We start from the raw sequence: 17,098 nt of genomic DNA, 5'->3' as shown, positions 1-17,098 counted from the left end.
TTCTTAGTTTCTGGCAAATTATGCTCTTACACATGCCAGACCTCAGCACTACCAGGTGGCTTCAGCACGAGCCAACAACGCCCTGAAAATCTGCTTCAGCATGACCCCGCTGCATCCACAGGCTGAGCTCTAGCATGAGTTAGATTTGCCCCATAGTCAGTTTGCAGTATCTAAATATCTGTGCCCAGAAACTTAACGCCTGGTTTTCTCATTCAGACAGCCTTCTTAAAACAAAAATATCCAAGAACATTTCTTTTGCTCCTATTTCAGCCAGCCTGGAAGTTTGCACCCCAAGGTGCTTCAAGGTGTAATAAAAATTATGGGAGTCCACAGACTCTGTGATGAGAAGTCTCGCTTTTCAAAGTAAAAATACATCACATTGAGGAAGTCCTGTGAAAGCGAGGAGCTAGCAGTGTTTGTTTTGTAGTGAGTCTCCAAAACAACCTTTTTATAGAATTTCTTAAAGCAGGGAAGGCTGACAGAGGCATCAAGTACAGGAAGGCACAAGCTTAATATCCAGCACAGCACACAACCACCTCTGTCCTTCAGATGTCAACAAGAGAGTTGTCAGTGAAATTAAGATTCACTGACACCTCTGGCTGAAGCAGACCAACTTTATGAGAAGGTCTGAGAAGCAGGTAACACCAGTACCTCCTGACCTAGACCAAGCTCACAGGTTCCCAAATACACACCCAAGGAAGCGTGCTGTTGTGAGCAAGCTGGAGGTAGCAGGACCTTCAGCCTCCTATGAGACTAAAAGGACATTACAGCAGTTAGTTTGAATGTGACAAAAGCTGTGGAAGCCACTACAGGATGGGAAAAGGGATAGTTTTGTGCAGGTTGTGTAAGCAGTAAAGAAATCTGCTGTTGTGCTCTGAATAGCACTTGAATTATCATGGAAGATATGCGGCCAAAAGCTGGGCCAAAATTTTGTCCCATCTGTTTTTTTTCAGGATTAATGCCATCAACAAATGAAACCAGAAAAATGATCAAAGCATCTTCATATAGATGGCATCCACCAGTACCAGCTTCTGTCTTTGTAGTGCTGAGAAACAGGTTTGATGCCTCCATGTGAAAGTCTTACTTAGGAGAAAAGTGAAACATAGAGACTTTAGCTAGAGCTCCAGTGATATTTTCTTTTGTCTTTAAAAGAGATCAGCCCAAACAACACCCATACAGTATTAGGATAAATTCCGTACAACTGCCATATTTCAGGTTTTTAATCAAGAACACACCTAAGCGCTAAAAACACACGTCTCCAACATCGAGACAGTTCTTAGCAGCATGCAGGTTTTAACAGCCAGCTGAATGGTTAGCAACTCACGCTGATTGAGCTGACACAGCACAGAGGCATCTAAAACAAAAGTCAAGAAAAATGCTCATGTACCGGAATTACACATTGTGAACCTCAAAAAATTCAGAAGACGCTGCCTATAACCCACTAAGCCCCATGTGGCTTAGTAGAAACAGCCCATAATACAGCAGGTTCCCACTGCTCAAGGTCTGTGGGACTGCTTAGCAGGAACCAGGCTGAAGTCTCTGAGCAGACAGCAGCAGCCATCCTCACTGCAGCACTAGAGATCGTGACGGGCACTCCATCCCACTTGCACGGGATATTACATTTTAGAGCTTGGTCTGAAGCTCATCACAGCACAGAAGTAATAACTTCTGGGAGCAGAAGTAGAGAAATCCAAACCGGAGCTGCGTACAGCTGTTTCGGTTAAGTTAGCACCACATCGGAGGTTGTAAAGTTGTGCCACCCAAATATCAGGAAAAGAATCTATATGGATGTCTGTCACTATTTGAGTTTCTGGTTCCTGCCTTGCTCCAGGTAGGCAGGAACGTGCCCCAGACCACGGTCTGATACAGATCTGTCCATTGCTGCCCTGGCCAGCCCAGCCCCGTGAGAGGGACTGCTGAGGGGGTCATGCACTCGTGCTAGGTCAGAAGGTGGATTATCTCTCTAAAGCTAGGGTATCTCTTGTACCAAAGCAAAAGGAAGTTTCTACAACAAATGCTGCCAAAAACACAATTTATTTATTTTTTTTTTTGTAATTCAATAATAGAGTACAGCAGGAGGTTTAAAACACAGAGTGATTCAGCTGTTCACTCTATTTGGAAAAGAAAATGAACAAATGTACATTACAGATGTAATTGGATTGAGAGGTAAAGTGAACAAGAGATGCTGCTTTTAAATGAATCTTTTTTGGACACAAAGAGGTAAGTTGCAGGGGAGGGAGAAAATAAAGAAAAATAACTCTGAGAATTCAAACTACTTTACCAAATCTCACAGCTCTGTGGAAAATGCATTTCAAATGACTCTAAGACATTGCAGCAGTAACATAAAAACCACTACAAACACAGCCCAGGAAGAGAACATGTTCTTTTTATACAATTTCCCTCTGTCTGTGTTGATTTGTGCATGCAGGCGGGACAGCTTTTTTTCTCCAAAAAGTACAGAAAATTTGAAATGTAATCTTACAACACTACACTAAAATCTGTCTCCAATTAGTATGCATGATTTCAAAATGAGCTTCAAGCCACGTATGATATCTTTCAACTCTGACCCATATTTCCAAAAGAAAAACAAATTGCTTCTTAAGATAAGGCTATCAGTTAGAAACAGGAGTACTTGTCACAAAATTTGCAGCAAACTGCACATTACCAGGAAAATAAATCTTCACTGTAGAACAAATCTTGCTAATTCTGGCTCTCCTTTATGTGGCCTATAATCAAAGCATTATATTGTGTTAATTGTACATCTTCCCAAGTTACTATTTCCTTGTAAAGCCCAGAAGGCCAGCAAGCAGTGTTCGCCCAGTGACAGCAACACAAAGCGATCTTTTCTGATAGAAAGCTCCGAGTGAGATGGGGACTCAGGACACATAACCTTTTTCAGGTCAGCTCCGAAGCGGAGGAGGAATCAGTCTGAATCTAAACAGCTTCATGCAGGAAGCACGCTACCACAACATCTCCATTGAACATCTCCACGAGGAATGTTGCTGAAAGTGCCCATAGAAAAACCAAGGGTATTTTTGGTACACTGCCCTTTATGCTGCCCTGTGTCCTTTTCCTATTAGTGTCACTGATGAATAATAGGGTGGTACCACATTTTTGGTACTGAGCAGGGCAAGAAATCCCTCTATCGACATCTTCAGTCTCTAGCAATACCAAGTATCAGCTGGATACCTACCCTTACCACCCACTAACTCTTACAGCATCCACCACTACTGATCACCTCCCTCGTGGTCACCAGCAGGGAACCCAGTTAATCAAGCAATGATGAACAGCACCTGGCAAAGGCAAATGTTGGGAAAAGTGATGTAATCTCATTTTCCAGCCAGTGCCACCAGCCTTTTCTACCTTTTAGGGACAGCTAGTTAGTACCAGCAGGGATAGGAGAAGTGATTAGTGGTTTGGGATACCAGGAAGCATCAGATACAGTTGCCTCTTGCAAGGATGCAGCAGATTTGTTGAATTCTGAACACCATTTTTGCCTTTAAAACATGGTTTCACATCTGTACCCTCTACATTTTTGCTTATTGCTTTCAAATTCACAAACACCAATAGAAATAAAATAATTGCGTAATTAATACAATCTGCATTGAACACATAAAAAATACACGTTGTGATTATTTAAAAAAATCTTTAGCAACAGGGTTCTTAAACCACATTAAGATGAATTTAAGGCTCCTTACCTACAGCCCCACAGACGCCATCATCTCATCTCAAACTGCCATCGACCAGCAACAGCTTTAACTATTTCAAAAAACGGAAAACATCTAGGTCACATGTCTATAGACAGCATTTGGGTTAATCTCCTACAGCTCATAAAGACAGAAAGAAAGTAGGAAGAAAAAAAAAGTAAAATAAAACCACTTCCTGCAACAGCCAAAAGTAACCATCTCACCAGTGAGCAACTTACACCCAGGTTTAGTGCAAAGTTCTTCCAGACTGGATAAGAAGCCAGATTTTGAAGTATGAAAGCAGCTTCGCTGTTAAAATTGCAGCAAACAGGGGGGGTTAGTTTTTGCAGAAGGTAAACATGAGGTTTAAAAGGAAATGCTGAAAGGAATTACGATTCTAAGCCTCAAGACAACTTCCCTTTTCTTACCTTCAATGAAACCCTTTGAGTACTGAAATAAATAGCTTGCAACAAATCTGCTTTACTGTTTCGAAATGTAGCTTTAGTAAACGTGACACCATACTGTTACATTAGATTTATAAAACACCCAATTCTGGCCAAACAGAGAGTTTGCTCTTAAGAAAAAAAGAAAAAAAAAAAAAAAAGACTTGTACTATTGCCTGGCGAAGGTCCCTTCAGATAAACACTTCAGTTTCTTTGATTTTCTGTTCTAACACTTCTCCTTGAAGCAGCCCCTGGAGAAGCCCAGGCGCACACAGCTGCTGCCCTGCTTCGCTTCCCGCAGCATCTCGTGCCACAGTGGTCCCTTCTAGCCAGGGCAACCCAGGGGACCAGCAGATTCAGATGCAGATCTGCACCTTCAGGGCTCTAGAAAAGCCCCTTCATGGCATACACCTTCCCTGAACCTTCCCCCAGCCAGGAACAACGGTATCTTTCTGGTATTTCTAGCTCAACTCACAAAAGGATGGCTGGTCTCCCCTTACAGGGCAGAGGGGCTTTGCTGTCTGTGGAGGGACCCCCCCATGGCGCTGGTCGGGCTGCAGAGCCCTCTGTTAATGCTTTAGAAGAACAGAGGGATCTTTTTGGGTTGCCTCCCACAACCAAACAAAGAGCTGCCATACAACACGAGAAAATCAAGGCCATCCTGAAGTTTAAGGGTTTGTCCCAACAGTGAAGTAAAATGAACCCTATTGACAGGAGGTGCCAGTGGAGCTCCTCAAGATGTGCTTCATCTGTGCACATGTCCAGCAAGGAATTCATTGGGTGCCGTAAAGGAGGATCCTGCAGAGCATCCCATAGAGAAAGGGCAGAGAGAAAAAAACAAGGGCTGGGGCTGAGGCTGGCGTGGAGCTTAGGCAGAGCTAGAAAGGGATTGTGACAAATGTTACAAGGCTGCAAAGAAAAGACTGATTTGCAGGCAGATCATTTCCTACTGCTACAAAAATAGGTGCAAGATAGTTCCTGTGGAGAACAGTTTTAGTACATGATGCACTTACTGAAGCACAGGGGAAGCCGGACCTTTGAGGACTGAAGAATACCAGAAAGAAGAAGGGGGGATGCAGCATCGCTGAAGGAATGGCAGAGCTATTGGGCTACACAGTGACCCTTACATTGTTATGATTATTGATTCTGCAGTAACTTCCACAACGCCTATTTCATGGCCAGCAATGCAGTTATGCTAAAGGCCATACAAAGCCACAACCAAGACCATCCTTGTTCCCAAACGCTTCTGATGTACTCCGAAAAGTAACACAGGAGAGGGAGCTGGGCAGTGTGACAGCTGGTCTTCAACGTCCTAAACCGAAATATCATTTTTCTGTAGGCACTGCAACTTAGGTATGAATTTTAAAGATGGACTTTTGGAACAAAATAGTTGGTGTTGTGTATGAAAGGCAACGAGCTGTTAAGATTTTCCTCATATCGAACCATCAAAAGCATTTTTACAATTACAAAACCTTTATGAGCAGTGCGGACAACAGAAGTTCATCACTAAAATGTGAAGAAACCATCAGCAAACCTGTAAAATACTGCAGAAGAACTTGCCTATGTTAACTTGTCCAAAACCTAGATTACCGGGGACGTGACATTTTTCATGAAAATGTCTTTCACCGTACACCTAACATTTCAAGTCAAGTTGCATACTCCGTCTGATTTCCTCCGCATCCATTTGACAGTATGTCAGTAGTGACAAAATTCTATAAAAGGATGGCAGCTTTGCATACTGCTTAAACTTATGCGGCACAAGCTTCCTGTGTGATCTCTGGAAGGCTGAAAATACTTTAGATGTGCAAAAAAAACAGTTTAGCAAAATGTAAGAGCTCATTTAATCTCAGTAAAACTAAACAGGAAACAGGAACTTAATATACGTTACCTGGAGCAGATTGCTGCTCAATAGGTTGGTCTTTGCGCATTTGCTGTGCAAGTTAAAGATGGAGCATCGTTTCTGAAGCTCAGATTTCTTGTCCCTATTTCAGGGACTCATGGCGTCATTGCTTACGAGACGTGTCATCAAGTTGGTGAACATCCAGATTTCCATATCTCATAACTGAGAGCACAGAGCATTGAGGCTAAAACAGCAGGCTTAAAAATCACTTTTGACTGAGGATGCCGAATGCCCAGCAGCTGTTGCCAACTCTTTTATAACAAATTCAAGAAGTACCATATTTCACCAGGTACTTGAACAGCGATTCCAAGGCTTGTTTTGGACCAGCAGTATCCTGAGGGGGAAAGAAAAGTTGACTTTTTTTCTTTTTTGCCTAGTTCAGCCTTTACTCTCTGTTGGGATGGCTGATAGGCAGCCCATAGTCTGGCTTGTATAGCAGACACCCAGCAGTGAATCGAATTCAGTGGGTAAATCCAGCCCTAATAGACCACATAAACCTGGACAGCATACAGGCACAAGCCTAGAAGAACAACTGTGCACCCAATGGCTGGTTCCAGAATAAAATAATTTATTAATGAAAATGCATAAAGTTCCAAAACTTTGCAGTTCACTGGGAAAAACCCTAGGAAATGAGTAGACTATGTGATAATGGAGAAATAATGTATTATTTCCCACGTTCTTCACCAGAGAAATGGTATTTTTCATATTTGTGGTATGGTTTAAAATATTTAAATTAAACAGGATAAGAGTTATGCCTATATGGACAGTAATTCATAAGCTCGCTCATGGCAATTTTTTGCTCTGAGAGCTGGTGTCCATTTAGTAGCCATTATTTTTTTTTGCTATAAGGGCTTTGAATATTTAATCCAGCAAAAGCATTTCTAGGAGCACATTCTTATGTATTGAGAAGGCCATGCACGTGGCCATGTAATGGCTCCAATAGTTTATATTCCAAGTTAACAGCAGTCCCTAATATTACCTGCTTGGGCAATAAATGCTTACTATGTAGGAGCCTGTATGTAAATGTCAATGTAAATATACAGTAATGGCTAAATTCACACAATCCTCTCAACCATAACATGCATTATAAACATTCTGGTATCGTCTTCCAAAACCTTTTACTCTGAGCTGATTTTTCCTCTAAACAATCCATTTTACTTACCGCAGCCTTAAAAGTGCAAAAGATGTTTTTTAAAAATTGTCACAGGTGGTAGAAAATAGATCTTTAGAGATTACCCAGCAGTTTAATGTTGGCTATATGGAAGGAACATATGCGCTGTGACTCGAGGTCTAAAACCCACAACATTCAAATTTTAGGAGACAAATGATCTTGCATTAAAACATCTCTTAATAGCTGGGTTGCTAAAGTTTTGATAACAGACCTACTTTGCAAAGCAGAAGAGAAGTTTAGGATAGAATTCTCTGAACCTTCGCTTCCTAATAAAGATCATTTTGCCTTATAATGACGTTTGGATTTAGAAATATTCATAGTTAAGAAACTAACATATTACTTTATTTTTACACTCTATTTTTCAAGCCTGCCTAATGCAATTTTTCACTGTTTCAAAGAAAAAAATAGGATGCTGAAGTTAATGAAACCTGGTAGGTAAGAAAGTTCTACACAAATATAAAGCGGTCCTTTTCTCTCTCTATTCCAGGTGTTTTAAGGGTCTTGACACATTTTAAAGCCCAGCCTTGCCTAGGGCTGTTTTGAATAACTTAGAAATGCCACTCCAACCCATTGTATAGCTATACTGTACTAAAAAAGAGACAAAACTCAGCATATGTTGATGCATTATGTAAAGACTTTCCTTGACAGGATGTAGCTACATGCAAGCTTTAAATGCAGTGTAAATGCATTTTCTGGAGTGTTAGGCCTCTGAGTGCTAAAAGTACTACAATACCAAAACTGCCAAAAAGGTGGGTTTACATCACACAATAATGGACCTTAAAAAGACAAATGAGTCATGCACTTTGGGCGACAATATCTTCATCTATGCCCCCATGTTCCAGTTAGCTACAAAGTGGTGCGAGCAAGATCCTCTCCAAAGCCTTTCTCTTCTCCCTGGTGTTCACCACTGGCTTCAGGTATGACCCAAAGTCTCCACGCCAATAGCTAGTTGACTGGAGATGTTCCAAAAATGGTTGATGCTTTCACAGTAAAGGAAGTATGAAGTGGCTGGACTGTCCTTAGCGTAAAACTGATGGTGTTGTTTCTACCTCTATTAAAAAACCTTCAGCTGCATGGTGAATAATGGTGGGGAAAGTACCAAGCGCTGTAAAATCTCATGCGGCAGGTTAATGTAGAAGAGAGCTGAGATGTTATGGGACATTCTCTTCTTTTGCTTCAGCCTTTGAGGAAGAGGAAGCTCATTTCTACAGTATCAAATTCCACGTTCACAAAAAAGACAAATGCAAGCATACGGCAAGGCAAAGCATTCACAAAATTAATGTGGCCCCCATCAAATCTAGCGGCAATAAGAATTGCTGAAGTCATTGCTTGTCTCTTCCCAGTATATATTTTATCCACATGGTAGGTAGGTCTGCTCTCATTCGGCTCCCTCCCACGCTGCCATCGCAGTCAGTCAGAGCAGCCTGGGCAGTTGTGCCAGCAGCAGCGAGTCAACAGCAACAAGTCAGACGCAGGGAGTAAAACTCCTCTGCAGACAGGTGGTTGTCCTCTCCTGTGTCCAGAAGATTTCAGGGGAGACAATGCTGCCTGAAACAGACTGGGAAACAAAAAATAGATCAGTTTATCAAAGACTTGGAATCAGAGTCATTTAGGTTGGAAAAGACCTTTAGGGTCATCGAGTCCAACTGTTAGCCTAGTGCTGCCAACTCCACTACTAAACTGTGTCCCTAAGCACCACATTTACATGTATTTTGAATATCTGCAGGGATGGGGACTCAACCACATCCCTGGGCAGCCTGTTCCAATGCTGGACAACCCTTTTGGTGAAGAAATTTTTCCTAATATCTAATCTAAATCTCACCTGGTGGAACCTGAGGCTGTTTCCTCTTGTTCTGTTGCTTGCTGCCTGGGAGAAGAGACTGACCCCCACCTTGCTACAACCTCCTTGCAGGCAGCTGCAGAGAGTGATAAGTACCCCCTGAGTCTCCTTTTCTCCAGGCTAAACACCCCCAGTTCCCTCAGCTTCTCCTCATAAGACTTGTGCTCCAGTCCCTTCCCCAGCTTTGTTGACCTTCTCTGGACACGCTCCAGCACCTCTACGTCCTTCTTGTAGTGAGGGGCCCAAACCTGAACATAGCATTTGAAGTGCAGCCTCACCAGGGCTGAGTACAGAGGGATCTGAAGCAGTTAGCAGAATTAAATAATTCAGTATGTCATTTCCAATTGCTTCCTATGATTTTATTTGCCCATGTTATACAAGGATACTCCTAATTTTTGTGCATGGCTGTACTCCATGGCCGTTTTCCCCAGCTCCCTCCTCCTGACAGGCAACTGCTATTGTACGTTATCATGTGATCTGGGAGATGTCAGGAAATGTTACTGGTGAATGGGGGTATGCAGATTTGGGGGAGGGGGGAAAAAAAAAAGAAGAAAAGAAATGCATCACCAGTGCAACTAACCATCACCAGGCTAAGTGTTAGATACACTGACTGTTTCACTTCTTGGAAGACTTCTTTCCAGCAGCCACCTACAAAAAATGAGGTCTTTACTCAGACCACTCCAACACATCTGCCCAAACACATGTAATTTCGGCTTACCTCAAGCAGGCAAAATTAGAAAATTCATGGCCCTCATTCTATTGCTTTTGAAGTTGTTCCAGTTTTTCAGTTCCTTCTAATCTCTATAGTCTGTGGCCTCTGATGTCACATACTTCCTTTTCCCTTGTTTCTCAAGACCACTCTGTCCTCCTCTTTCCTCTGGTTCTTGCTCGTAATCTTGCTTTTTTGAGCCCCTTGTTACTCTATATCTGCCAAACTTCACAGGGACACTGCTAAAGCAGGTGCGCAGTTCTGGTGCTGCAGCTACCTATGTAGGTTATCTGAGAAGAATTACCTTTACGCTACAACAGCAGGTGTCTAGTGTCACATTTTACATCTTTGCTCTTGCATGATGTAGGAGGGGATGTTTAGCAAAAGTATTACAGTGCTAATTTCTTCCTATACCTCTGAAGTGTCAAAAAGTATTTGTCCAGATCGTTTCTGTTAGTCCAGACAAGCTCTGCAGTAGGGCAAAGTGTGTCATTAGCAGTTCAAAAGGAAGTGGTATTTAGGGTTAGGGAATATTTTTAAGGTTTTAGGAGTATTTTGGATTTAGGGAAGAGTGAGAGAGGGAGTTTAAGATGTAGGTAGCATCCGCCACTCCTTGGCCATGCACCTGGACAGGAGTGTCAGCAGAACATCTCTGCTGCAGCCTCTGTGTGTTTATAAAGGTTCATTTAAAGACAGTCCCTTCAGTCCGCTTCCCCACCCGTGTTATCAATTCACTTTTATCTCAAGCTTCAGTTATCGTGACCCTTCTAGTTCTCCTGAGCAAAAAAGTGTTAGCATTAGGCCTGTTGGGAAAAACATTCTCCATGAGACTTGTTAATCCTGGTTTCTTCTTCCCTTGGAACAGGGTCTGCAAAACCAACTTGCACTCATTACTCATTTCTTCGCAGAGCCAAAAGTTCTTTTTGATAACTTTTAACAGCAACAGTGTGATGGAAGCACCAGCCCCTCTCCTCTCATGCATAAGCTTGCAAATCTAAAATAGGACCTTAATGAAAAAAAATTTAAACATTGTAACTCCACAGTGTATGTCATTATGATATATGGAATGCAAAGCAGCTGTTCCTAACAGATTTGGCAGATAACAGGGGTAAAGTAATTTTACACAAATCATTACGTGGATTATATTAAATTAATAGACTAAAATTAATGATGTTTTGTAAGACCATCTTACCCACAGAGCCCTTTATCCTTATATACTAAGGGTCTGTAGAATTTTTTCCTCAATATTCTATGCAGAAAGGACATAAATGCCCAGGTCACTGGGAGCATAATAAGCCCCTAAATTCATGGCTGTTGAGACTCTTCCAACATAAGCGTCTGAAGGAAAGGTACTTAAGGGAAATAGAAAATGACATAATTTCTTTCCTGATCTTTTGAAGAGTGAATGATTTATTTTAATTTTTTTTCCATTCTACAAGAACAGATTCTGGACTAATTTTTCCTACTAAAGGCTTTAAAGTCTAAAATTCATCAAACATCTTGTCCTCAGAGACAATGTCATCCAAGTTCAAAGGATCTATAGCCCTGTAAAACTGATGTCTTATTTCAGAGCTAACGCCTTTGTTTTCATTGAATGTTTGATTTCATCAAATTAAACCACTTCTTACACTTTCTATAAATGTGGAAAAAAAAAAAAAGACGACAAACCAAACCCCTTGATTCTCTGAAGAGCAGCACACATATACACACATACAGATGCACATATATAACATATATATCCAATTGGTATGATTTTCTGTCTAATATCTTTCCAGGATAGATTTATTATAGATTATGGGGTTTTTTCACATGTTTTTTGAAGAGCCTTTGAATTGAAAATAGTAGTCTTTCAAGGCATTTGTTTTAATGAACATCATTATAATTAAGAGCATGCTTTTCATAACTAAATATAAAGAACTTTTTCCAAGTAAAGTCTGGGTCTGATTACTGATGGAGGAACTTCAAGATCTTCTTTTTGTAAGCATTTCAATATTCATTCTCAAAAATGTCAGGAAAGCAGACTTTAGCATGTAATTTTGGTGATTCATATTTTTTATGGTATTTTATCACTTCAGTTTTAATATCCAGTTAGGGCAAGAAAGTTTGAATAAGATAAGAATACTAATGAAAATAAAGCAGTCATATGTTATGTCCCGACTTCCACAGAATTTAGGATGTTCCAAAAATTGACCCATAGCATTATCCTTCCTTCATATCTGTTACAGAGCATTAGTCTTTGATTTATTAATTAAATCCGACAAGATGAGAGAAATTTCCTTCCAAAATTCAGTGTACTTGTCACTCCTGCTTTAGTCCAGGAGTTCATCTTATCTCACTCAAGTTCTTCCACCAACAGATAAAGCTTAGATGCTATAAACAGGTTTATAAATTCATTAAATTAATCTGCCACTGAACTATGTTCCAACCAGAAGGTGTAAACAATGATTAGGGACATGGGATAGTGGTGGACTTGGCAGCGTTAGGTTTACAGTTGGATTTGATGACCTTAAAGGTCTTTTCCAACATGAATGATTCTATGGCTCTAAAACAAATGGGATTTTCACAACAATTTTGGAGTTAAGGTCCACTATTTTTTAGCATGCCACTATACATGATGTATGCCATTATCTTCATAAGCCATTTTTGCACAACTGTCTATTAAGCAGGATGAGATCTAGGATGGCAGGAAGCATAACCAGACATTAGACTTTAGAAACCGAGTGTGTGAGGTCTCAAAATGCGCTTCACCACAACTTGGGTGAAGCTGAAACACTGGACACAGCAGGATGGTGGATCGAAAAAATGGAGTTGTGCCATGAGGTGGGGAGGAAGGCAGGCTGCACTGCCAGCGGATGGACCTAGGCTTCAGCAGGGCTTTCCACAAGCCCCACGCTGAGCAGTTACCCTAAATTTGGCTGTGAAAAGTGTCTCTAAACTTCTGGCCGATTCCTGCTGGGCTCAATGGTTCTGGTGCACTTGGCAGCACACATCTACCCTGATGCTCTGTGTTACCTGCCCTTCCTCTCTCACCACAGCTGTACACATTCTACACACTTGCAGCTGTTGGTTAGCATCTATTTAGAAAAACGCAAAAACTATGGATGTAGACTGACAAAGGTGTAATATGTACCCCCCCCGCCCCCAGGGTCATGGTCCTACCAGTGAGCTCTTAGTAAGGTTGATGGCTCCATCACACACCTTCCCACTAATATAACTACCATTGCTTTACTTACTGCTGGGTTTTACCCAGTCAGGATGGGCTAGGAGTGTTTTCTTAGTATTTGCTTTGACTGGGCTCCTCAGAAGACCAAACCACATCTTTGGTCCTGGATCATGAAGGGTCAACTCTTCAATCCCCCACTCTAGTGGGTGAAACCTTTCCCAGGCTGTTGCGCTGAAGATTGCCTCTTGTAAAGAAATGTATGTTATTAACCATTATATTTAACGCTCTAGCTTTCAAAACTCAAACTCTTTAAGTGAAGAAACGCAGTAAAGCTTGTGGGGACATTTGGACCCTACAGAAAGACAAAACAAAAGAATAGTAAAGTTTAATCAGAGCTGTGCTTTTAAAGTTATACAGTTTAATGTGAGCAGCACCTGCTGTGGGCAGAGGCTGGAAGGACACTGCTGCCGTTGCTGCAATCGTACCTGACGCACCAGCTGATACAGACCTTTCCTTTCTTAAGCAAAAGGTTTCCTTTCTCTTTCTCTACACATAACCAAAGAGCTTTGCACTCACTGATTCTAAATTTTATAGCTGTCACAACAAAACCATTTTTACAGTCTCAGTGCTACTGAAACGCAGCTGTGGAATCAGGGAAAACAACCTTTCAGAGGCAATTAAGAGAATTCAGAAGCAGATGAATCTGGACTTTCACTCAATTTCTTTAAGGAGACCATCACCCTATTTTTCCCTGTAGGTAACAGCAGTAGAGGAAAGTCTAGAAGCATCCTTAAAAAGAAATGTCCATATATGCACAGGTTACCCAGTTGTAAGGTTTTGTTCTGACTAAGGAGGTAAAAATTGACACAATCTGTTGCCTCTTGAGCGTGATGGTTTAATTAGGTATTGCAAACAAGAGCATCCGAGCACTTTGCTTAAACTTTCTGCTAAGACCTTAAATCTGCTTCTATGTCCTACCTGAAGGATGAATATTTCTGAACATTTCCTTCCACCTCCCAGGTGGAAATTACAATAAAACACTCATTAAAAAGAAACACAGTGTCAGTATGCTTGACATTACAGGCATGTTTCTGCTGCGATTCATTAATGACATTTTAATAGTTCCCAGTTCTTAATACCTTGTGTTCAAGTATCAACATGAGCTTTGCAGACATCAGCTCCCAATTACCCTTGCAACAGCCACCCCACAGCACGATTTCTCCTGGACAGTAAACTGTGGCACCAGGAAAATTTGCAAAGTAGCAAAGCTGCAAGTCAGACCCACGAGGCTCGATCCATACTCTATTACCACAAACATATGGCAACACCTATCACACTAAAGACAGTTCCTCCAGTAGCGGGGAACATGCCTCGTGTTGCAAGAGGTGAGACCCTGAGCCATTCTACAATCTATATGGGTATCTACACAATCTGTGCTCCGTCGGGCGGGTGGCATCCCAGAAGGCACAATTCCTTTCAAGCTGCAGTGATATCTCTAATGCTCAGATGCTTTTTTTCATTCAGAACATGCTTTGTTACAAAGAAAGAATTGGAAAAGTTTTCATATACCTTCATATTTATACCTGCTACTGTGGTGATAAATGCCATTTGCTTTTATTTCAAGTGAAGGATTTTCAGTGCTGCTGGCCCCCACGCTTATTTCAGAAGCTTGTGTAAATCTTGCCCCACATGGGAGTCATTTTGAACGTATTAAATAATGATATTTCTATGTCTCGCCCACTTTGATGTAGCCTCCTAGGAAAAGGAACTATCCTGGATATGCAACTTGGTCATGTTTTAACAACTTGATGATCTATTCAAAATCCTTCAATAAAATGTAAGTTTAAAAAAAAAAAAAAAGAACTTCTGCACTTAGCTCAGTTGATAAGAGGCCCCGTCCCCCACAAATTATAATGTCGCAACTTTTTGAACATATACTTTAAATTCACAATCCATTTCTTATTTTTAAAGCTATTTTTTATCATTTGATTAATTGCTTAAAACTGTACACAAAGATAAAGGGAACTTTGAAATTCATACCTTGGAGTATTAACATGTACTCAGGACTAGATGTAAATGTCAGAAAGAAAAAAGATCTAATGAACTCTTTATTGGTGAAATACAGTATTGCAGCTGCCTAGAATTGTAAATGGTTTGTAGCTAGCTCCAAAGGAAAGTAACTACGGAAGTTTACTTACAGCGTGGACTCTCATTCAGTGTTTGCAATGTCTTCTTCCAGGGATGATGGAAGCCATTTGTTTTGCTAGAAGTTGCAGCTACTTCATTTCGTTGAAGTTTAGTGGAGCCTTTTAACGTTAACAAAATGTCCAGGAAAAAAAAAAAGAAAAAAAAAGTAAGAAAAATACAGAAAGAAAAAAAGTGCAACTGCAGAAGTATTTTTCTGTCTAGAAAATTACACTACCATAAGTTTTCCTTTTCCCTGATGTCTTCTCTGCCATAATAACGGCTTCAGGATTTAAATCCTTTGCTGCTATTGTGACTTCAAAGCCTTAAAACTGCAATTGAATGAAGTAGTTCATCTGTCATTATTCAAATATGAAGCAATTATGATGAAATAAAGATAGAATTCCATTGGGAAATACCCCAATCAATTCTCACTTATATTTAACTAGAAACATAAAATGATGCTTAGAAGAGTAAGTTTAGGTAATAAAAACTTGGAATATAAGAAGTATGAATTACTGATCTATAACTTACTCATTTCTAAATAAGCTTTCTAAATGTATTTCACAAATATTGGTAAAAGTTTAAGCTTACTCTCTCAATTGGTCATTGAGAGTGACTAGCTTTTCAGAAACAGGTTTTCATCAGTTTTGGTGCCCAGAGGCTCCTGCTGAGATTTTCAAGGGTCTCTGAGCAGGTCAGCTCCCTCTGAAACATGCTCCATCACAACATGTTAATTACATCTGGAACAAGGAGGTTTTACAAGTGAGTATATGAAATAACATACCTGCCTCAGCCACGTCTTCATTATATTGCTGTCACTGTTTTGATGCTTATGCATCCTGTAAGGCTTTTCCATGGATGTAGCCCTAGATGCTTATTTTCACCTTTGTGAATGCAACCAAGGCTCATCCCTACCCCTGGGGCTAGAATTTCATGGGGAATTCCCACCTGTACCCAGTTGTATTTGGGAACAGGGTCGTAACATAATGTAACATAGGTTAAAAAGTTAATTATTTTATTATCTTCCATCCTTTCTTCCTCGATCTACCCGTGTATAATACTCTGCTGATGAAATGGAAAGAAGGTGGGCTCTGCAGCAGTCAGACCAAGGGCTCCCAATGTTCTGTATCTTCAGCTTTTCAGATGGGTCACGCCCTTCCCATCCTCAAGCATGCAACAAGCTCAGATAAGAAAACAAATGTATATCATACCTCTTCCTTCACTCACAGTATACTGTTCTTTTGGAAAACAAAACATCCTCTTCTGCTTATGAAAGAGGACTTTACGTTCTCTTTAGTCATCCCATGGCAAAACAGGGCAAAAAATGCACAAATGGATCCTATAGTCATTTTTGCTCATGTTTTCAACTGTTGCAATGAGTTGGGAATCTGTACAGTATTAAATTGTGTTGTGCCGAGAAAGATCACACACAACCAGGGATCTACATATTCACATCTATCTTCTTTCATTGCATAGGCATTTTATCACTCTACCTGGGTATCAATTTTCTGTCATCTACAGACACTCATGTCTTGTTGTTTAATCTGAAAAATGTAATTTCTTCAGACAATCCAAGAACTAAATGTTATCACAATTAGAAAGCAGTAGTACTTAATACTGAATTTTAAATCAGAGATGTAACTAGCAAGAAGCATTTGGGGTATATACAATTAATTATTTCACACATAATTATTCCTGATATTACTCTAACAGTGATAACTTAGAGCATTTGAAAAAGCAGACTGTAATATTCCTTTTTTTTTTTTTTCACAGAAGCCCTTTCATTTGATATTCTCTTGCTAAATAATATGTAAAATACTGACACCTAATGTTAACTTTCAGTATTCATTTTGCAAAACTTTTAATACAAGTAGGGAAAGATCATACGAAACTGGTACTTATGCTGCAATTTTGTTTCAGTATAATGCAATATAGCCTTCCCTCACTTTTTGGAAATAATTTTCTGTATTTATATATATATCTATAAAAGCACAAGAGC

At 40.4% G+C, this 17,098-nt stretch overlaps 1 protein-coding gene and 1 long non-coding RNA gene across 5 annotated transcripts in view; both read right to left on the bottom strand.

Annotated features, from left to right (window-relative positions):
* The window catches only part of ARHGAP15 (Rho GTPase activating protein 15), a 332,924-nt gene extending 328,850 nt beyond the window's left edge, over positions 1 to 4,074 (bottom strand). The window contains exons 1-2 of one of the 4 annotated variants that reach the window (XM_055812996.1): positions 3,926 to 4,072; positions 3,699 to 3,759 (exon numbers count right to left, since the gene is read on the bottom strand). The gene's annotated coding sequence lies outside the window, so the exon portion shown is untranslated. Of the gene's footprint in view, positions 1 to 3,698; positions 3,854 to 3,925 lie in introns of those variants that run through there. The other 3 variants (XM_005242359.4, XM_055812995.1, XM_055812994.1) reach the window with 3 other exon arrangements.
* A 2,499-nt stretch (positions 4,075 to 6,573) lies between these two features.
* Positions 6,574 to 16,134, bottom strand: LOC129785066 (uncharacterized). The gene is made up of 2 exons (XR_008748581.1): positions 15,111 to 16,134; positions 6,574 to 13,264 (listed from the first exon to the last, which is right to left on the bottom strand). It is a non-coding gene; the product is annotated as an uncharacterized LOC129785066 (long non-coding RNA).
* Positions 16,135 to 17,098: the final 964 nt, after the last annotated feature.

Source organism: Falco peregrinus, chromosome 8 (assembly GCF_023634155.1).
Source record: "Falco peregrinus isolate bFalPer1 chromosome 8, bFalPer1.pri, whole genome shotgun sequence".
NCBI classification, from domain to species: Eukaryota; Metazoa; Chordata; class Aves; order Falconiformes; family Falconidae; genus Falco; species Falco peregrinus.
The sequence above is the reverse complement of the archived record's forward strand: the minus strand, read 5'-3'. Positions and strand labels throughout refer to the sequence as shown.